The following is a 22686-nucleotide window of genomic DNA, read 5'->3' as shown; positions in this document are numbered from 1 at the left end:
ACACAAGAAGCATAATGATAATAACTCTATAAATTTTATTATGAAGTCAATTAAAAAATAAAAAGTGTTTCTTTGGTACTGCCACAGAAACAAACCCTTCAACCCTTTGCATGTGAAAAGCATGTAGTCTTGTGTCTTTTGTTGTTGTCACCCACCTGAAAAGTTCCACCACCATCCCACACTCATGGTTACACATCGCTGAAGGATCTTGCAAGAGCTGAGTATGCCATATTCAGTCATCTGAGGATGGGTTTGACACACAGTGTAGTCAGGGGTTCAAGGATCAGTTTCAGTTGTTTCAGATTGAGGAAGCGGACAAGAAGCTCAAATCAGTCAGTCTGGTCATATTGGCTTTCAGCCCTTGCATATCATGGCTGATGGGGGGATTGGCTGGGTACGTCCAGAAAGGTGCTTAATGCATTATGTTAGGGAATGATGCCTTCTCCCATGATAGAGGCGGGATTGCACCCTTTCCTGAAAGGCTCCCTGAACCAGGAAGTGTATGAGAACTACCATCTTACCACGAATACGCACCTTATTGGTCATGGTGCCCAACAGAGTGGTGGCAGGTCATCTTCAGACATTCTTTGAGGAAATGGATATCTTGCTTCATTGTGACCTGGTGCCAGCATGTAGTAAAAAGGTAAAGGGACCCCTGACCATTAGGTCCAGTCATGACCGACTCTGGGGTTGCGGTGCTCATTTCGCTTTATTGGCCAAGGGAGCCGGCGTACAGCTTCCGGGTCATGTGGCCAGCATGACTAAGCCACTTCTGGAGCATGTAGTACCTCGGAGTAATATGACCCCTGACATGTAATATGGTCCTGAGCCCTCCTCCTTTTAAAATCATCTGCCCCTCCAGTCAGCACCATGCAGCTGGGTTAATTTCCCACAATGACAGACCTTCCAATTGTCCCTATTTTCTAGGGACAGTCCTGGATTTACAGAAGCCCTCCCGTTTTCTTCTGTTGTGCAATGTATAATATAGGTACGGAGAGAAGACGTCTTCTGCATGCAAAGGACAGTTCTGGATCCTGCCGGTTGTGCAGGATTGATACTGCTGCTCGCTAAGCAACAGCAGCCACTAATGGCCCAGCCATTAGTTTCCCAGCTCTTGAGAGCAGTTTGATTCAAGATGTTCATCTGACGTTCATCTGATGCTGTATGCACGGCCCAGGAGAACGCAAAACGAATCACATTTCTAAAGGGGCAAAAAACGCAGAACAAAAATCTGCATCTCCTTAAGCAAATACTGCATCTTAAAATTATTTTCCCTGTTCTAACACTGTCACTAATTTAGAAGAGGGGTACATATTGAGATTGGCTGTGCTGCCTGCCCCTGGCTTGCATCTCAAATGTATATCTTATGCCTGTGAGCATAATTCCAGCTTTACACGTAACACTCACATCTCCAAAGTAAATTTTGCTATGACAGCAGCTTGGCTAGTTAATTTCACTGTATCTCAGCCTTGCTGGTCACTTAGGAGAAATTAATTGAAATCCACATTCTGTGTGGGCTGCGTAAATTTAGGGGAAGCTAAAAGGGAAAAAAAATAGTATTTGATTTAAAATAATACAGCAAGGCAAAGCTGAATCAAGGGTCCTCAATCAGCAAAGGCTTAAAACAACAGTTGCTTTAATCAAACAGGTTAACACCCACATCTGTTAATATAATCATTAAGAGGCCAGGCTGAGTGAGGAATGAAAGTATAAAATGCAGGTTCTGGCAATGGACTCTTTTGAAGAGCTGTAACAAGGCTGCTTGTAATTAATTTTGTTTCCTGGACACACAGAAAAGCAGTCTTAGGTTTGTATAAATACGTTAATTCCTTTGTGGTTAATCTTTGTTTTTTTGGAACATATATTTGACTGTTCTTATTATATATTCTAACATAAATCAATTTAAGAGCCTACACTGAGTAGCTGGAGAGGAATATCCTATTTGAGGTTGGAAAGAAATCAAGTACAACACAGTTTCAACTACGTGAAATTCTAACTAGAGAGATTCTTTGGGGATTTAAATTTTATGAGATACTCTGTGTGTGTATGTGCATGTGTGGTAATGTATTGGGATGTAATGAATCACATGGAAATGTTTTTGAGCTTCTCTAAAGAATTGCAAGAGATGGGTGACTCATAGACCATAGTGGGAGGTTGGGGACATAGCTGTCAACCGTCCCTTATTTGGCAGGAAAGTCCCTTATCCCAGCGCTATGTCCCGCTGCTGTCCCTTATTGATGATGTCCCTTAAAATTACCGGATTTCAAAGGAAGCAGCTTCTCTCCCTCCCTCCCTGCCGGGTGGAGCTTGCATGCCTTATGCCGATCAGATTGGCCGCCTTGCCTGGGGACTCGCCTTTGCTCAGCGCTTCCCAGTGGAGAGGTGACGGTAGTTTTCCATGCTGTGTCCCCTTTGTTGGGTTGCTGCGCTGTGGGAACAATCGCTTGAGGCTTCGTTTGGCTGCTGGTTGACTAAAATCCCTTATTTTGGCTGCTGATCCCTTATTTTCGAGGCTACTGGTCCCTTATTTTCAAATCTGTAAGTTGACAACTATGGTTGGGAGTCCAACAATGTTGGGGAGGGAGGACCATATGTTCTCCATCCTTGGTGCAGTGAAAGAAACTCTGTGGACAGACTGAAGAGACAAAATATCAGTACCCCACCAAGGAACTGTGTCAAAAACAGTGGCATTATCCTTACAGAGAAATCAAGCTCAACTCTAGAAGATTAATACAGATAAGGCACTTGGTATAAGAAGTCCACAGATGAACTTTTATCACAGAGTGTTCTGTTTAGAATTACGATTCTTCTTAATATCCCCTGATGAAGAGCACTGCAAGTATCTGGTTGCACTGAATGTACTCTTTTTTCCTATGAAAAATTCAAGGTGCACAGAATTCTGGAAGACATATTACCCTAGGTATGGACCTTAGGCTGGCAAAGATCAGCTTTGCACAGAGTCTGCCACAAGCCAGCACTCCTGGACATGCTGGTCCTAAACTAGGAAATTAAATCAATTGAGTTTTCATCTTCTTTATTGCATTTATGAAGTACACAATATAGGAGCTTGATGCAAAGGGAATGTAGTTAGGCAAGGAATTACTAGCTGATGCTTTGAGGATCTGATAAAGGCAGTATTCTTGGGCTTCCTCAATATAACTGCTTATCACATGTCTTCTGCAACCACAATATATGGCTTGACAGTATTTTCAGAAAGGGCAAGGAGACCTTAACCACCTCTTAACCAACTTATCTAAAACAATATTGACACTTTTATCTCATTTCCAATGATCTAGAATGCCAAAAGACAGAAATTAAAGTATTGATAGGTCAACCTCAGCAATTTTGGAGGTTGATATCATTTGGATTAGATTGGCAAACTTGATGATTCTGCAGTGGAATTTGTTTTATATAAGAAGTTACCTGGCACAATTCTCTCTCTTTGGCCTCTCCGCTTTCAACTGTTCACACTAGTAAAGACAGTATTGAATGTTCTTACCATGTATGTAAATATTAACCTGAGGGGAAACCACTTGCAACCTCACTTTTTAGTAACTAAAGAGATTTTTGCTGTTCTTCAGAAGGTTTCGGAAAAACTATATTTTGTATTAAATAATAATATATGCTTTGCACGCCATTTGCGTGGACAGGCGGAGTCCCCAGATCCCGAGCGGTCCCCCCCGGTCATGTGGAATAACGACTCATGACAACGTGCTATGGGATTAAATTGGCCACAACTTTATTAAATTTCAAATGTGGGTAGACCTTGGCTCAGGCATTGGGCGTTCTCCCTCCCCAGTCCCCAGCCGGGGACCTAGGGAGCTTCAGGGTTATCCAGTGTGTGTGTGGGGGGGGATGGGCCGGCTCTGGAGAACATATGTTCAAGCAGAGATAGCCGCCCCCATTACGCTGCCGCCGCAGGGGAGGGCAATGACAACCTTTCAGTGTATGGTCAAAGCCTACCTTCAGAAACCCTTTTAACGGGGAACCCTGGTATCGCTGCTGCAAAGAGGAAGACTAAAGGATTCCACCCAAGGCCTGATACCGCCAAAGTTGTGACGTTTTGCTACGGGAAAGGCGAAACCTGCCAATGCAGGGAAATTCCTTTCCGGCCCTTTAACAGCGACCTTAACGTAGCAGCGCCCGCATACCTGTAAAGAAAAGTTAACCTGCAAAACCTGTGAAGAAAAGTTAACCTGCAAAATAAGACATTAACTGAGGGTGGGTAGGGTGGGAGAAGCTCTGGAGCCAAGTGAGGATTCCCAGGTAAGATCCTCCCTCTATTGTGTGGGCAAGTAATCCCTCCCCTACCTGGCATGGTCTCCTTGGCAACACTTCCCCCAGGTGGGATTGGACAACTGACTGAGGTAGGCAGAGACCTCCAGGTATCCCACCTGAGGGAAGGCAAAGCCAAGCCTATGCTGATGGAGCTGCTCCAGATCTAGGGCTGCACGCGTCCACGCAAAGGGCGCCCCCCGTTTTAAGCGGGGAGCGGTCATTGAACCAGGACTCAGAAATCACTCTTGTCACTAGAGATGGAGGGGAAATTGATTGTGTTTGCATTTTAATTAGAAACTACCTAGTTCACTCTTCTTGAACAAATATGCAAACTGAAACAGAACTATCCCGCAAAATATGCACGTCTCCAAATTTTGTGATTCAGTTCTACAAACAATATGTACAGAAATAGAATTATTGGGTAAGTATGTGTAAACACACACACACATACACAAAAATACCACACACAAATGCATTGTATAAAGGAAATTGCTTCAAAAATGTGTATATTTCAATCCAAATAACTTTATTGTACTAGCTATTTTACAAGTAAAAGGGGTGCCGCACCACAAATGATAATCTCTATTGTCAAAACTGAATATCAGAATAGGCAAAAAAAAAAAATTGCACAAAAATGCTCAGAAATGGTTCTTCATAAGCCCCTGTGGTGGCAGCTGGGAGAAAGATGGACCATTGCTAAGTTCTTGATGATCAAAACACATCAAGCTATCTCTGTTTCTTCTGTCCTTCCCTCAGGGCAAGCCGGTTAGAAAGAATTTGGACATTGTTTAAGCAATAGCCTACTCTCTTAAAATTAGTTTCCTCTTTACAAAATTAAAAGTAATATGCTTTGGTGACTTGATATTGCTCAGTTCTTGTTTAAGAAGTCTCAGGGAATAAAGCTACTGCTTGTGTCAGCAAGTCAAGGAATTTCATTTCATACCCTGTTTTGGGTCAAATCACCTCTTAAAGTGTGTGTGCATATGGGGGATGTGTTGAGAAACAATATATTTATTCTTCAAGAAAAGATAATAGCTCCAGTACTTCAAGCCGCCTCCTCCTCCTCCTCCTCCTCCTCCTCCTCCTCCTCCTCCCCTTCTTCTTCTTCTTCTTCTTCTTCTTCTTCTTCTTCTTCTTCTTCTTCCTCCTCCTCCTCCTCCTCCTCCTCCTCCTCCTCCTCCTCCTCCTCCTTTTCTGTTGGTGTTTTGATGTTCCAAATCTCAGGTAAACAAAATGCCTTCCTTTCAAATGGCCCAAGTGTATGAACCAATACTTACTAGGGAGTCACTAGGGATTCTCTAAAAGCTTGAAGAATTCAAAACTCACTTCCCCCCTCTCTTTGAAAATCTTTCCTAGCTCTATTTTTGTTTAATTATGTTAAGTTTCATCAAAGTTGTATTTATTATGTTAAACTGTGCACCAGATGTTCCAAACTCTGATATCTTATGCAGTTATTTGATATTTTCCTTGTAAATGTTAACCTGGTTGCATCAAGAATTTTAAACAGAAAACAGGGCTATATGGTGATGAGACTGTAGGTCAGGAGTAGCCAAATAAATGCCCTCCAGATGTGTTTGGACTCCTTCTCCCATCAGTCCCAAACAGAGTGGACAATAGTCAGGGATGATAGAAGTAATGGTTAAACATCATATGGAGGACACTGTGGTAGCCATCCCTCTGGTAGAGCATTACCAAACATATATACTAATGAATAATAATGTTTCCCCACCCACTCTGGGTGGTTCCCAACAAAATATTAAAAACACAATACAACATCAACCATTTAAAAACTTCCCTGAAGGCTGCCTTCAGATGTCTTCTAAAAGTCAAATAGCTGTTTATCTGTTTAACATCTGATGGGAGGGTGTTCCACAGGGTGAGGCACCTCTACCGAGAAGGTCCTCTGCCTGGTTCACTGTAGCTTCACATCTCACAGTGAGGGAACCATCAGAAGGCCCTCGGAGCTGGATGATGGAGGTAGAGACACTCCTTAAGGTATACAGAGCTAAGGCTGAAATCACCCTTGAGCCTCTCTCTTGATGCTTATGCAAGTGTCTGATTAGTCTAAATGTGGGAGAGGAATTGGAGGAGAGGCTTTTGTAATCTGAAGAAGCATTCTTCCCAGTGCTGGTGTTTACAATTGCATTCTGAACCAACTAAAGCAAGAACCACTTTAAGGGGTTGAGCAGCTTGCAATAGTTAACATGAGTGTATGGATTCAAGTCCTCTTCTAGAGATTCCTCTCATGCAGTTACTACTGCACAAAGGAAGAAAGCGGAGGGAGGAGAGCACACTCTATGGTCCCATCACATCTCCATTACTACTTCTGCACTCTCTCTCTCTCTCCTGACCCCTCCCTTGTGTTACCATTAGAGATGGACGAATCAGTCAATGTTGGTTTCTCTCAGTTTCTCACTATTCTAGTCTTAAGTTCAGTTATCCACATTTCTATATCAGTTTTTGATTATTTTTATTTTTAAAGTGTTCATGAAAATTCACCAGCATTTCAGTGAGAATTTATCCTAATACATTTCTGTATGCAATTTCGTCTGATATACTCATTTTTGCAGAGCAATTTCCACATCTATAATACACCGTATTTTTCCGTCTATAGGACGCCCCCATGTATAAGACACCCCCCCCCCGCTAGTGGCAATAACCAATCTCCAGTCCACCCTCTGCACTATCCACATATAAGACGCCCCCTAATTTTTGACATTATTTTTAGGGGGGGGGAACCTAATCTTATACACGGAAAAATACGGTACTTCTCTATGTTGTTTTTATCTGTTTTACAAATTTATATGCACAGTTTACCTTAATATATGCATTTTCATAAACATTACTTTGTGGAGAACTAAACTGCAAAATTCAGAGAAGTGAGAATTAGGGTGGCTGTTTGCTTATTGTTTTGGAAAGTGCAAATTAAATAAGTTTTCATTCAAATAATGCCACATAGTTAAAAGATGTATGCCTCCTATCTGATCTGATTTGGCTTCCAGAACTCTTTGATATTTTCTCACAGCCACAGAGTCCATAGCGAAACATATCTAAAGAGCAACTCTTCCCAGATATCTTAGAGAAGGTATCTCCAACCTTTTCAGACTCAGAACCCATTTTTAACCCAAACATGCATTTGGGAACCCATTTCTAGTTCTATTTGCATGACGGTAATTCTCCTGTTGAAACCAACTTTGACTTAGATTAGAATCCACTAGTGGGTTCCAACCTACCAGTTGAAGACCAGTGCCTTAAAGGATGAGCAAGTGAGTCACGAGACTCCAATCCAAGAATGGCAATTCAGGTGAGAAATCTGAGCTACTGCTACTATTTAAACACTTCTCAGCTTTTGTCTTATGTCAGGAGCTGCTGGGACTCAAACCAGGAACTTTTGGATTTGCTCATAGTACAGGGTGAGCTTTTATATGCCTGTTTTCTTTGTCCATGGAGTTTTCTTGGCAGGGATACTTGGAGTGGCTTGCCGGTTCCTGCTCCAGGTGGATCACTTTTGGTCAAAACTCTCCACTATGACCTGTCCATCTTGGGTGGCCCTGCACGGCATAGCACAGAGCTTCTCTGAGTTATTCAAGCCCCTTCGCCATGGCAAGGCAGTGATCTGGAAGGACAGCTCGTGAAGCTCCAATACTTTGGCCACCTCATGAGAAGAGAAGACTCCCTGGAAAAGACCCTGGTGTTGGGAAAGATGGAGGGCACAAGGAGAAGGGGATGGCAGCATGAGATGGTTGGACAGTGTTCTCGAAGCTACCAGCATGAGTCTGACCAAACTGCGGGAGGCAGTAGAAGACAGGAGTGCCTGGCGTGCTCTGGTCCATGGGGTCATAAGGGGTTGGGCACGACTAAACGACTAAACAACAACAACAACACAGGGTGAGCTGGTGAGCACTTCATTCAGCAGCCTCTGCTTAACCTGCTCTGGTAATTGGACCAATATGGACAGTTCTAGCTAAGCCTTGCTTGGATAACAAGACCTTTCTGAGCTCTGGAGTGTTCCTACAGCAATTTGTTGATTTGGGTCCTGGATTTTAGCTCGTGTCTTGATTGTGCCCCCCTTGTTTCTCCTTTAAAACCCATCTATTCTTCAGTCCTGCCTCCAGGATTTTCTTCTGGCCTTGGCTTGCCCTTTGGCCTTGGCTTCTGTCTGGCTCATGGTCTAGATTCAGATTACTCTGGGGGAAAATATAGCTTGAGGTTGTTTCCCCATCCTTTTAAAAGGAAAGCATCCAGCTTCTCCTAGGCAGTACCTGCAGACAGAGGTGGATTCCTTGCTGATAAGTAAGGGTCAGCACCCATAATTAAATTTGTGTCATAGCTTTACATGATCAAAAGGAAGGTTTCCTCTGACTTCATTCGAAATCCAAGCTAAAGAATCCAGTCAGCAATTCTAGCTCTTTTAAGAAACAAAAAAGAAAAGAAAAGAAAACACCCTTAAGTTTACTTGGTTGAGAACTTGGCAATTCCCTAGTCATCTTCCACCCCCTGCTTTAAAATGCCTTTGGCTGCCATCTAACTGCAGATAGGAATTATGTTAAAATGAAGAATCTTTGTCTCTCTAATTCAAATATTGATGGAATCCAAGGCCTAAAATACCTTTTCATATTTCAATAATGTTCAGAGTCCATGCCTGAAACCAAAATGAGCTCAATTGAGAAGCAGTAAGTTTGGCAATAAGATTTAATCTCTATGGCAATCAAAAGAGGAGGTTCATTTTTATTGTTTGATCTTAATTGAATTACGGGGGGGGGGGGGGAGAGCTCCAGAGTAATGATATTATTTTATATTTTCCACAATCCCAGTTCTTGGCTTAGGGGGAAAAAAAATGAAGTAAGCAAACCGTGGTTAGTGGGGAAAATGTGTTTGTTTTAGCTGTCTAATAATTCACAGCTTTGAGGAGAAGCTAATATGTTCTAAGTAAAAGACTAATATCTATCTATGGGAGTGCTTTTCCTGACCCATCTGGTTTGTCAGAGAAGTCTCCTACCTCTGATATTTATACAATATCATGCAAATGTCAAAATCTGAATGTCATCTTCAAAGACCCTTTTATGTCAGGCAACCCCTTTATAGGGAAAAAATAAACAATTTTATGTATGCATGCTTGATGCCAGTCCAATTAATAAAAGCCTTTTTAGCTATGCTTGGCTACAAGCAAGTTTCTCTTTTGAAAATGAACAGAGGGAGAATGAGATAAAAGGTCTGTATTGTTTCCTTGCAAATTTTACAGTTTCATTTTTAATTTGTGTTTGGATGTGAGGATCTTGGTGCAGATGGTGTGATAGTCCACAGTATGTTCTGAGAACCTGAAATGATAACAAAGATATGCAAATCGAGAGGGTGCTTTGGATGAAAGCCAGGATATCCAATTTCACAATAGCTGAAAACAAATTGATGTGCCCGGCAAACTACTCAGAGTAGCACTAGGAAATGTAACAGTGCCAAAACAAATTATATTAATGACCCGAACAGTTTGTTGAATTCTATTGGCTAGCTTAATGTTGGTTACATTTGTCTGCTTTGGCACTTCATTTACCGCACAAAACAACGTTGCTAAATGGGGAGGGGGGGGGACACTTAATGAAAAATCAATCTTGGTAATTGCAAAATAAAGTTATACAAGTATTTATTTTATACCTGAGAAACGGCCAGTGGATTTTAACTTGAAGCAAAATTGAAATACATGTGTGTTTGACAATTGCAAATAAGTGATTAAATTGTTATACAAGGAAACAACAATCCCAGCTCCCCTGTAAAAATTTCCTTTAGCAGCCAAATGTTTTGTCTTTTAATATGAAAAGTGATAACATTTTGTGGCTACCAAGAATACACTGAAAAAGAATGAAACAACATTTTCACAACAACCTTAGATTTGAATCCATTGAAGTGCCCCAATCCTGTGAACCATCTCCTGGAAATATGTATCATTGACTTCCTTCTAAGTAAACATTGAAAGAATTGAGTTGTATAGCGCAAAGCTGAAACAGTGTAATTCATATTTTCATGGGCAAAGTTAAAGTCACGTCTCTTCGATCTAAGTCGAAGACAAACTTTACTGTCTGTAAAACACTCCAGTCAATACGTTTTACTAGTTTTCATCATGATCTGGGGGAAACTGATTTCTCTTCTGATGTCCACTGAGTCACAGTTGTACCCTATTGGCTAGCAACATAACATTGTCAACATCCCAGACCCCAGAACAAGTAATGGGGTGAATGTACATATAGTTCTGGCAAAACTATATAACTCTTCAGCTTGCCATCTTCAGGTTCTACCCATGGGGCTTTATGGCTGCAGCATAAGGTAGGGACTGGGTGATGCATTGATCAGGGGCTGGTGCATTGATCAGGTCCAGATTGGGCCTGTTGGTGACCAGCAATGGTTGTGGGACCATCCATTGCTGGTTACCATCAGATCCCTGACCAGCTGAGCCCCAACACTTCCCTGCCCCAGAATACCTTGTTCTGGGGCTTCTCACTGGGTTCCACTGCTGAGGATATTGCAAGTGAGCCTGCTGTCCACCTGCGTGTTGGGTGATCAGCGGAAGCCTGGCTCAGGCTGGAGAACTGAGCAGAGGGATGTAACAACTCAATCCAAATTCCCCACAACTTACCATGGGGTGTGTGCATGTTGGATTGCTATGCCTGAAAATGAAAAGAAACCCTGTCTGAGGCATGAGACAAATTCATGAACTTTAGAGTTGAACAATATGATCTCCTCATACAAAATATATTATTTTCTGCCAAAAGAAGATTTGTAATCTTTATGTTTGAATGCAGACATTGTAACAGCATCAGGGCATAATATCTGCCTGCAGGGCAAACCCAGCCGCCCAACAGTTGGTAAGATCCCACTATTTACCAGTCAGTTGCAAGACTGGTAAGATATATGGTAATTCCTCAAGGATATGCAGGAGCTTCAAATTGTTTGCACAGAAAAGTTATTTGTGTGATAGCTAGATGGTTTCCAGTGGAATATGGCCTATTGCTGTGGCATCAACTGCACTTAAATATTGGAAGGTGTCAATAGCGCACGGGGGGCCTAAACTATACAACCACCATTGGATATATACAAAATGGTGAGCAGGATATGACAAGTTAAGAACAACAACAAATCTTCATGCAAGGGCATGGATAGTAGCAATCAGCAGCAACACATTGACCACAGAGAGCAGAAAGTGGGCAATGGGGTGTGAGGGTTTTATAATATGTATTTGTGGTGTTGATTGCCATTGAAATGATAGTGATAATGAGTTGTTTTCCATGACAACCAGTGGTAAGCACAACTCACTAGGATCTTCAGCTGACTATTGGTCTAGATGTCATGCTGTCAGATAGAGCTTTGTTGCCTCGATTTGGGTCCACTCCTATGAATCCCTCAGAGCTCCCTTACTTCACATTCCACCAGGTGGGTCCTTAAATTCCCAGGGATTCAAATAAATTTCTCAGTCACAGGTTCCTTTATCAGCAAGCACTTTCTGCCTATCCTTCCAGGCTTTCCTGGCTTGCAACTCTCTCTCTCACTCTCTTTATATATATACAAAGCCTCCGGCTGAGTTTCTAGTCTATGTAAAGCAGTGCTGGCTTATAATATTCATGGATTGGAAAAAAATAAATCAGCAGAATTAAGACCATCTCATAGTAACTAAAGCTCCACAAATCTAGGAAACTGGAAGCTAAGGTTAATGCCTTAACAGATATGTCCCATTATCTGTAATGGCATTGTGCAATGTCTCACCTCGTACTTGTATATAACTTACCCATTATGTATCCATTATTTTCCTTGGTCTTTCAGGATCAACTCTAGATGGTGAGGATGGAATCCTGGGACTAGCAAAGATGCCTCAAATTTTCTGGTCCTGTATTGCCTTATGAACCACTTGAGCCTTACTTCACTGGAAGAGGAATCCCCCTTTGAGTTGACTCTTTGGAATCTTGGACAAGAAGTGCTTTCTTGATTCTGCTCAGGTTCATTCACCGGAATACGTCATGGGTTGGAAATGCAACACCTGAACACCATACCCTCCAACATTTCTCTGATGAAAATAGGGACATCCTATTCCATAATAATTATATTTTATTATTTATACCCCACCCATCTGACTGGGTTGCCACACTGGGTGGCTTCCAACAGGAGGAGGAGGAGAAGAAGAAGAAGAAGAAGAAGAAGAAGAAGAAGAAGAAGAAGAAGAAGAAGAAGAAGAGTAGTAGTAGTAGTAATAGTAGTTTGGCTTTGATATACCGCTTTATCACTACTCGAATGAGTCTCAAAGCAGCTAACAATCTCCTTTCCCTCCCTCCCCCACAACAAACACTCTGTGATGATTATAGAAAAACATAATACGAAATTGAACATTACAAAAACTTCCTCATACAGGGCTGCCTTCAGATGTCTTCTAAAGGTTGTATAGTTACTTATCTCCTTGGCTTGGAGGTTGCGTGACTCCATACTCTCCAACATTTCTCTGATGAAAATAGGGACGTCCTAAGTAAAAGCAGGACATTCCAGGAACAAATCAGAAACCAGAATGGCTTGTGCACCTGCAGTTCTTGTGTCCCTTAGTCTGAAATATGGATCACTTAATGGGGAAAAAGGTCCTATCCAACTAAGTCAGTGTAAATAAGTGAAATCAATGGACAAATCAATGGGCAGATATGTTTCCCTATCTTCCTGTTCCCTATATCCTGCACTTCCCTATCTATTCCACTAGTTTACTCATCAATGATACAATCAAGCAGAAAAGAAATAGCTGCACCATTTATTTCTCGAATATTCTTTAATTGTAGCTATGTTTTCAGTTATGTCTGCAACAGTGTTTTAAAACATTTTTTAAAAAAGGAAAAAAGATACATGGGAAATAGATTTTAACACGATACACCAAACACTCAGCATGCAACAGGCTCGGCTCTAATTACCAAAAGCCAGCCTAAATAAATGTTTCAGAAATATGCTCAGTGTTTCTTTGGCAAGCCTCCAGGATCGGAGAGTTCCACAGCTGTGGGCTAGCTACCGAGTGTGCCTCTCTGCGCGCTCTTGTCCAAACCTGGCACACAGATGGTGCAGTCAAGAAAGTAAGATTGCAGTGGGGCATAGGGAAGGTGATGATCTCTTCAGTTTTTTCTCTCCTTTTTTTTTTTGTGCGTGTGTGGATCCAAGCTATTTAGGTAATGACTTGGATTAGCACTTTGCAACTCGCAGGTGGGGAGAGGCTCGTAAAACCTGCTCCCAAACAGTTTCTGCTCTTCGTAGCATCATTAATTAAATCACACGGAAGTATAATGGGGTATATCTTCTTGATCGCAGGTGACATAGGATCAAGACTTTGCATAACGGAACTTAACTCGAGAACGCGAAGGACTAACCCCACAAGCCGATGTTTTTGTTGTTTCCTTTGCCTATTGGTGTATGGTACATATTCAGAGGAAATAGTGGAGAATATATTTTGCCCTCAGGAAATCTGCAACATGCAATGAAATATTTAGATCCCTTTTTGTTAGCCTCACCATCAATGAGGGAGGGGGGATTTGATTTAGTGAGTCGGCATTTTCCATCCCCTCTCATCTTCCACTGACTTTCCAAGTTAATATGTTAATCTATCACCATTATTATAAGGTATGTGTTACGCTGGTAATGTTGTTAATTGTTCTGCTGAAGCAAAAACATCCAGGGAACAGAAGTGTAGTTGTAATTATGCAGAGCACTATTCTAAATAACTGCTCGTTTTGGGGTTGTTTTGTTGCATTAAAAAGATAAGGGTATAGATATGATGAACTCGGTTATTTTAAAAAAGCAACGTATTTAAATCTTGCTTTAAAGAGATACCTTGGAGCTGTCCATCAGTTCCACAGACACACACAAATCCAGAGCAATGAGGCAACGTGCTCTCTGCCTTCATGCATAATACATACAAAATAGGTGAAGTAGTATGTAAAGTGAATTTTAATTGGTTATAATTGTCATTTCATTTAGTAAAGTATTATCTGGAGACCAGGATATCAATTAGCACTCTATGGACTCTGTTACTTGTGAAAATATGCATATACAGAGACGATGTACTCTCGTTGTAGATATACTTTAATTAAGAAAACGGTACAGTAAATTAAAGACCTTTAAAGTATTAATTAATTGCTCTATAGATTGGTTTGGAGTATCAACTTAGGGAAGTTACAATCACTGGGTCTGATATGAATGAGATAAGAGAAGTCCTGTTTGGGATTCCTGATAGGATTTTTCTTTTTTCTTTTTTTAAGCAATACTGTTCAGTTGCTCAGGAACAGCCCAAGTTCCACTTGAGGCTAAAATAGTTTAAAGGTATCATTTGAATGTTATATTATTACCTAAAGCCTAGCCAGTCTGAGTTTTTATCCTTCTTCAGGTATCTAACCGCTGCCTATGTGATTCTTTACATACGTCCTTCATAGCCCAGGCACTTAATAAACATTCCGGTATCAATAAAAGTAAAAGAAAATGATTGACATAAGCTGCTATATTATTAAACTGTTGGTTACCAAGGCAGTTTCCTTTTTTTTCCTCCATGGGGGATGAAGAAGGACCTATCCCTTTTTAACCACTTGCACTGAATGACTTTTACATCCAATATATAAGGGAGAGGAGAGGATGAATGTCACCTCTCTCCTCTTCCTGCTCCTGCCGACACATACTCCTGTCTTTGATTGACAGCTACTAATAACCTTCCTGCCCTAAGTGCCATGGAGACACTTTATTAGGACAAACAGCCAAGGAAATCTAGGAATGAAGCCAAGTCTGCAGTGAGTTATTATCGGGCTTGTATTTATCTCAGCTTTGTAATTTTTCCCAGTGATATGCAAATCCTGAAATAGATCTTCTTCTCTTGAAGGACAGGTCCCTCTGTTAATTGATCCACTGAGATTCAGCCTAACCTCTTTTAGCTATCAGCCAGGGAAACATGCTACATAAAAGAATCTCGACACTGTATACAGTTCACATAAATTCGCTGTACATATGGCAAGGAGAAATATTGCATAGAAAAATGCAGTTTTGGGGCTGTCCCACCCCCACCCCCCATATCTGCAGTTTTCGTATCTGTGCTATCTGCATAACAAATCAAAATGATTTATTTATTTGCTTATTAGGTGCTTTGACATTTATGCTATTTATTATAAACAAATACAATTTCAGATGAAGCTTGCAAGCTTCCTTGAAAAGCCCACACCAAACACGTAATGCAATGACATTCAGACTTAACCAAAATGTATTTGATCGAAATTTTAAAGAAACACTATATTTAGAAATGTGGGGTTCTTTTTAAAATAAAATAAAATCCCATGTTCATTTCCAATAACATATGCTTTGAGAGTCTGTGAAGGTTTTCATTCATTGCTTTCTTATGTAGATTGGCTTCAGAAGGGAATATAATTTCAAACCAATACTTTAATGGCATTAGTAGTAACATGGACATAAATGATTTGTCTACATTGGCATGGAGGTCTATTTATTTAAAAGGTAATGCATTTTAAAGAAGAGCAGTACTGCTAACAAAGGGAAATATTCAAGCAAATAAAATTAGGAGGGAACAGCCCAAAGCTAAAGGATGATTGTACAAAGTAATAATAATACTAATGTTTGAGAATAATACAGAGCCCTTTTGTCCTAAGAAACCGAAATCTCTTCATTAAAAATATTACTTTACCTGATCCATAAATCTGTGTAGTTGAAGTACTTGGATTTGAGCCAAATTAGTTCTCCAAAATCCATGGGACAAAACTGTCATTTTAAATACAAGTAATCTGGCTTTTCTGGTTTCGGGATGGATTCAAATTACTATTGCAAAACTGCCTGTGGCCAAGAGTAGCAAGCAGCTATGAAAAGGGACCTATTTAACTATGGATCGTATTCTTACGGAAAGCCCCCACAGAGGGGCAGACTACACATTACACAGAAACACAAGTAGCTGAGCCCCCCACCCCTTTAATGAAAAAGCTATTTAGATGCTGCTTGTGTGGAACTCAGAAACAAAGGGCAAGTAAAAGATATGAATTTAAGGCTCACACCATGTGTAAATACACCAGGCTTGGACTGTCCATGAGGTGCATTGAGGCAGCCATTTTGGGCTGTGGAACCCCACATGGAGCGGCGTCCTCATGGGCACCCCAGTTCCACTTCCACTCCCCTTTACCTCCAGCTTATATTCAGGGAGCAAGTGAGAAAAGAGCTATTTAAAAAACCACAACCAATAACAACTAAAAGTCCCATCAGTGATGGGGCCATTTCCCAGGAGTGCATTTCTACTGTTCAGTGTTGTGTGCTGGCAGTGGCTCTCCAGTTTTTCAGAGAGGGGTCCATCTCTAATTGGAGATGCTTGGGATTGGGACTTTTGGCACTGAGCTTCACGCCCTCCCTTGGAAGTGTTGGGAGTCCAAAGTTGGGAGTAAACACACTTCCTCATAGGCCGGACTCACTCATTTCCAGGCCTCTGTTGCATCTTGTGGCTGAAGCTGTGCTATGCAGCAAGAGCAAGACAGGCAGGCAGTGGCGTAGTGTGGGTTGTCAGCACCTGGGGCAAGGCAAGTAATTTGCGCCCCCTAACCTGTGGATTTGCGCCCCCTAACCCGTGGATTTGTGCCCCCTAACCCTAACCCCCAGATGTTGCACCCGGTGCGGCCGGCCCCCCCTGCACCCCCCATGCTACGCCACTGCAGGCAGGTATCCCTAGAGGTCTTTGAGGCCTGAATCACCATCTTCCCTGGTCGCATTGGTAAGGTTTGCTGTGCCTGCAGAAGGACCAGTTAGCCATCAGTCTGTGGGGTTAACAGAAACCCCAGGCGGCCAGCTTTTTCTCCCCTCAACCTTTCTTCTTGTCTAATATTGCCTAGTCAGTATTCCAGAGAAAGTAGGAGAGATGCTGCTATCTTTCAAGAAAGTTAGGCTTTTCTTCTCAGCTGGATACCGTACAGTGGTACCTCGGGTTAAGGACTTAATTCGTTCTGGAGGTCCATTCTTAACCTGAAACTGTTCTTAACCTGAAGCAACACTTTAGCTAATGGGGCCTCCTGCTGCTGCCACACCACCGGAGCACGATTTCTGTTCTCATCCTGAAGCAAAGTTCTTAACCTGAAGCACTATTTCTGGGTCTGTAACCTGAAGCATATGTAACCTGAAACGTATGTAACCTGAGCTACCACTGTACTATCATTTTAGAATCCTTTCCCTAGAGAATAAAGATTTCTCACCCCCACCCACAGAAGTAGGTGTGCCAGAGCAAACGATGGGGCACTCAAATTCTAGTTTCCTTCCAGAACTATGAAGACGAAAGTTTGAATAGACCAGTAGCTGCAAACATAAATGAAAATTAAGTGAAGGATTAACATCGGAATGGTTTATTGGCTAATTAAGAAATGCAGTGGGATATTAGAGGATTACCACACTGCAAAATTCAAAGCATGGGAAGTCACCCAAAGATATATAATTTGGCAATATATTTGGCTTTTTTGATTGTATTGTAATTTGGAATGTTTTAATGTGGTTCTTATTGGATTATTAAATTGGAAAACTCAACACACACACATCTAGTTTCCTTCTTCAAGGTCAGTGCAAACATCTGGGCTTCTTCCTTTCCCCACCACCTATGTTTCCTTCCTCATTGGCTTTTCCACTCCTCTTGAGTTCTGATTCAGCTCAAATGCCCTTATGACTGGGACACTGATTCACATCAAGACCACATCTGCACTATGTGCTTAAATCACCATTATACCACTTAAAACACCCATTTCTTATCCTAAGGAATCATGGGAACTCTAGCTTATTAAGGGTACTGAGAGTTGTTAGGACACAGGGGAGGCTGGTCCACTAGCCCTAATAGGGCACAGCCCCCACCCAAGGAGACTGACGAGTAGTTTTTAATTCCGCTGGCTGTCTTTTGAATGAAAAACCTCCATCTTTGCCACCCTATCCCCTTCTTCAAGCAGTTTAAGTACAGTTAAACTGGCTAGGAAGAAATTTCCCTTCCTTAGCCTCTGCTGCCATTATAGATCGTATTGCTGTGGGGCGGCTTTCCTGAGCCTGGTGACATCTAGAGCTTTTCAGACTACAGCTCCCCTCACCATTGGCCATGCTGGCTGAGAGTACAAAAAGGGACTTGCAACCGGCACATGACATTTTGGCACCTGAGGTAAAACAGAAATTGCTGCTGCTGCTGCCGCTGCCGCCACCCCTACCTCCATCTCCTGAGGCGACTGGAGGCAGCCTGAATTTGGCGGTGGTGGGGAAGAGGCTGGAGAGGAGCAGATGGGAGAGTTGGTTGGAGGCAGCAGTGGTGGGGAGCTGCAGAGGTGGCAGAGGTAGTGGGCAACAGGAGCAGGAGGTGGCAAGTGGCATGCTCATTGGGGGGGGGAGCCCTCCCAGCTGTCTGCAGTCTGCCACCTGAGGCAACTGCCTCACTGAGCCTCGTTTGCAGGCCAGCCATGTTGACCACCCTTGGTTCTTGTCCACAAACTTTAATCCTTGCATGCCGGTCAGTATTATGTGCTCCTGGCCCCTCTAGAATTCTCCTCAGAACATGAAGGACAAGCTTAAGTCTGCTCCGTGATTGGCTCTCAGGCATGTCTGTATCAGAGAGCCCAGCATAAGCCAATCTTCATTGGCTTATCCCTGGGCAGTCGCATGTGCATCCCACAGACCAATCTTTGTCAACCTGGCTCCCTCCAGATGTTTTGGATTACGACTGCCTTCAGGCCCAGCCAGCAAAGCTGTGGTAACTAAGGCTGCTGGAAGTCATGGCCCCAAACATCAGGAGGGCACCAGGTTGATGTACACTGGTTCAGATCTTTTTTTAAAAGAAAAGTTGAAAAAAGCCAGCTTTTAAAAGAAATAAACACCTGGTCCGCCCCCGCCACTTAATGGATCCAAATGGTTTCCAGAGAGTGGTAGGGGATGCTTTATCCCATGTTGATGGCCTTTCAGCTGATTCCCTGGTGGCCCGCTGGAATGTGGAGTTAACCAGGGCTATTGACTGTTTGGCTCCGAAGCGCCCTCTCCGATTGCATGGAGCCCGGACAGCCCCGTGGTTTTCCACGGATCTGAGGGCAATGAAACAATCGTTGAGACGGCTAGAGCGCCGGTGGCGGATAACTCATTCCGAATCTGACCGGACACAGGTTAGAGCTCAACGTCGAGCCTACCAAGTGGCGATAGCGACGGCGAAGAAGAATTTCTTCACCGCCTCTATTGCATCTGCAGAAAACAGCAGCAGGAGACTTTTTCAGGTGGTCCGCAATTTAACGGAACCACCTTTACCACCGGGGCATTGTAAAGACCCCAAGATCTCCTGCAATGATTTTGCTAAGTTTTTTGCAGATAAAATCGCTCAGATTCGGGAAGAAGTAGACTCCACCGTGGGAGCAGGACCGGGGCGGGAGAGTGCTAGAGTTCTGTCTAGTCAAGTTGAGTGGGATCAATTCCAATCTGTTACCTCCGAGGATGTGGACAGGCTGCTTGGACGAGTGAAACCAACCACCTGTCTCCTGGATCCTTGCCCATCCTGGCTTATAAAAGCTAGCCGGGAAGGACTGGGCGATGGGCTTCGTGGGGTGGTGAATGCTTCCCTCCGTGAGGGAGCCTTCCCAGACCCGCTGAAAGAGGCGGTTATTAAACCGCTTCTTAAAAAACCATCTTTAGATGCGGCCACGATGGCCAACTATCGCCCAGTCTCAAATCTTCCATTCCTGGGCAAGGTGATTGAGCGAGCGGTTGCCGAACAACTCCAGGCACGCCTGGAAGAAGCGGACCATTTGGATCCCTTCCAGTCGGGATTCAGGCCTCATCATGGGACTGAAACTGCCTTGGTCGCACTGGTTGATGATCTCCGGTGGGCTAGGGACAAAGGTGAGAGCTGTTTCCTAGTTCTGCTGGATCTCTCAGCGGCGTTTGATACCATCGACCATAGCATCCTTCTGGACCGTCTTGAGGAGCTGGGAGCTGGGGGCACTGTTATACAGTGGTTCTGCTCCTTCCTCCTGGGCCGTGTTCAGAAAGTGGTGGTGGGGGATGAGTGTTCAGACCCTTGGGCTCTCACTTGTGGGGTGCCTCAGGGTTCTGTCCTCTCCCCCATGCTTTTTAATATCTATATGAAGCCGCTGGGAGAGATCATCAGGGGGTTTGGACTGGGTGTTCATCAGTATGCAGATGACACCCAGCTCTACCTCTCCTTTAAATCAGAACCAGTGAAGGCGGTGAAGGTCCTGTGTGAGTGTCTGGAGGCGGTTGGAGGATGGATGGTGGCAAACAGATTGAGGTTGAATCCTGACAAGACAGAAGTACTGTTTCTGGGGGACAGGAGGCGGGCAGGTGTGGGGGATTCCCTGGTCCTGAATGGGGTAACCGTGACCCTGAAGGACCAGGTGCGCAGCCTGGGAGTCATTTTGGACTCACAGCTGTCCATGGAGGCACAGGTTAAATCCGTGTCCAGGGCAGCTGTGTACCAGCTCCATCTGGTACGTAGGCTGAGACCCTATCTGCCTGCGGACTGTCTCGCCAGAGTGGTGCATGCTCTGGTTATCTCCCGCTTGGACTACTGCAATGCACTCTACGTGGGGCTACCTTTGAAGGTGACTCGGAAACTACAACTAATCCAGAATGCGGCAGCTAGACTGGTGACTGGGGGCGGCCGCCGAGACCATATAACACCGGTCTTGAAAGACCTACATTGGCTCCCAGTACGTTTCCGAGCACAATTCAAAGTGTTGGTGCTGACCTTTAAAGCCCTAAACGGTCTCGGTCCAGTATACCTGAAGGAGCGTCTCCACCCCCATCATTCTGCCCGGACGCTGAGGTCCAGCGCCGAGGGCCTTCTGGCGGTTCCCTCATTGCGAGAAGCAAAGCTACAGGGAACCAGGCAGAGGGCCTTCTCGGTAGTGGCGCCCGCCCTGTGGAACGCCCTTCCAGCAGATGTCAAAACGATAAACAACTACCTGACATTCAGAAGACATCTTAAGGCAGCCCTGTTCAGGGAAGTTTTTAAAGTGTGATATTTTATTGTATTTTTGGTTTTTATGGAAGCCGCCCAGAGTGGCTGGGGACACCCAGCCAGATGGGTGGGGTATAAATAATAAATTATTATTATTATTATTATTATTATTATTATTATTATTATTATTACTGTGGTTTCACATTTGCTTGTGTGTAGTGGATAGGTTGCAAAGCTGCTATAGTAGGCCTATAGGAAAAATGGTGGTTGTCTTCTTCTTCTTCTTCTTCTTCTTCTTCTTCTTCTTCTTCTTCTTCTTCTTCTTCTTCGCCAAACCTTTATTAAGCATTACAAGTATAGGCCATCATAAAACATCATAAAGTATCCATATATATATATTACAAATAAACAGCCATGTAAAATATAAAATAACAAGGATTTTCACTGGGGTTTCTGAAAGCCCTGTTGATGTACTCTTTGTTACAATCTAATTCTAACAGAATTAGAACAGAACACACCCACAAGCAAACCAAATTGCCATGCCATCTTTTTATTTTTATTTATTGATATAGTCTTTTGTGTTTTATACGTGACAAGAACAGAGAAAATGACAAAAAAAAAATGTCTCTTTTAAAAGCAGGGACTAGGCGACTCAGCTTTCCTTGGTGGACAAGGCAAGGGGCGAAACACTCAGATCCTGAAAGGAAAAAGGAAGTCAGGGTATCTCAAAGTCAGGGCAATACAGCAGGTGACAGAGAGTACATTGCCTGGGGCCACTTTGGTAGGCTACTGCCACTTCCCTCACACATTTTTTAGTGAATGAATGGTTTTCTCCTGAGGCAATGCTACACAGAACGAGTTAAAAACCACTTTGGAACATCAGATGCCATGTCAGAATGCTTCAAGTACACCGGTGCAGCACCACAGTGCATATAATGATTTTTCTCTGCTTCATTTGACAGATCCAAAATGTACATGTAAGGCTTATCATTGCCCACTCAAGTCCCCAGAACTTCTCCCCCTCACACACATCAACATCAAGATGCCTTTTTGATCAGAACTTAAAATAAATACACCTTGCCAAATAATGTTGGAAGTTACCAAAACATGTAAGGATTTAAAAATAGCTTTTTCTTGCCTGTCCTTGTGGGGACCACCAGAAAATCTGGTTAATAGCTGCAGTTTATGGTAAACACCCTGAATTCTTATACCCAACTAACTGTGACTCAGAACTTGCTTCCATCACAGTCCCATCTGCACCTAAGGGTGGCCATGTGTCCCCCTTTTCCAGGACACACCCTCTTTTTCAGGGGTGAAATTTCTGTCCTGGTAGATTTTTTAAATTTGCCAAAATGTATCTGGCTATACTTTCTGGATGAGACATAGACATAACTGATGGCTGAAGGCTTGCTTTCCACTTATCTTCTCTCATAGTAGGGGTATTTCAAATGAGA

Source organism: Podarcis liolepis (genome assembly GCF_965112155.1).
Source record: "Podarcis liolepis genome assembly, chromosome: 4".
In the NCBI taxonomy this organism is placed as follows: Eukaryota; Metazoa; Chordata; class Lepidosauria; order Squamata; family Lacertidae; genus Podarcis; species Podarcis liolepis.
The sequence above is the reverse complement of the archived record's forward strand: the minus strand, read 5'-3'. Positions refer to the sequence as shown.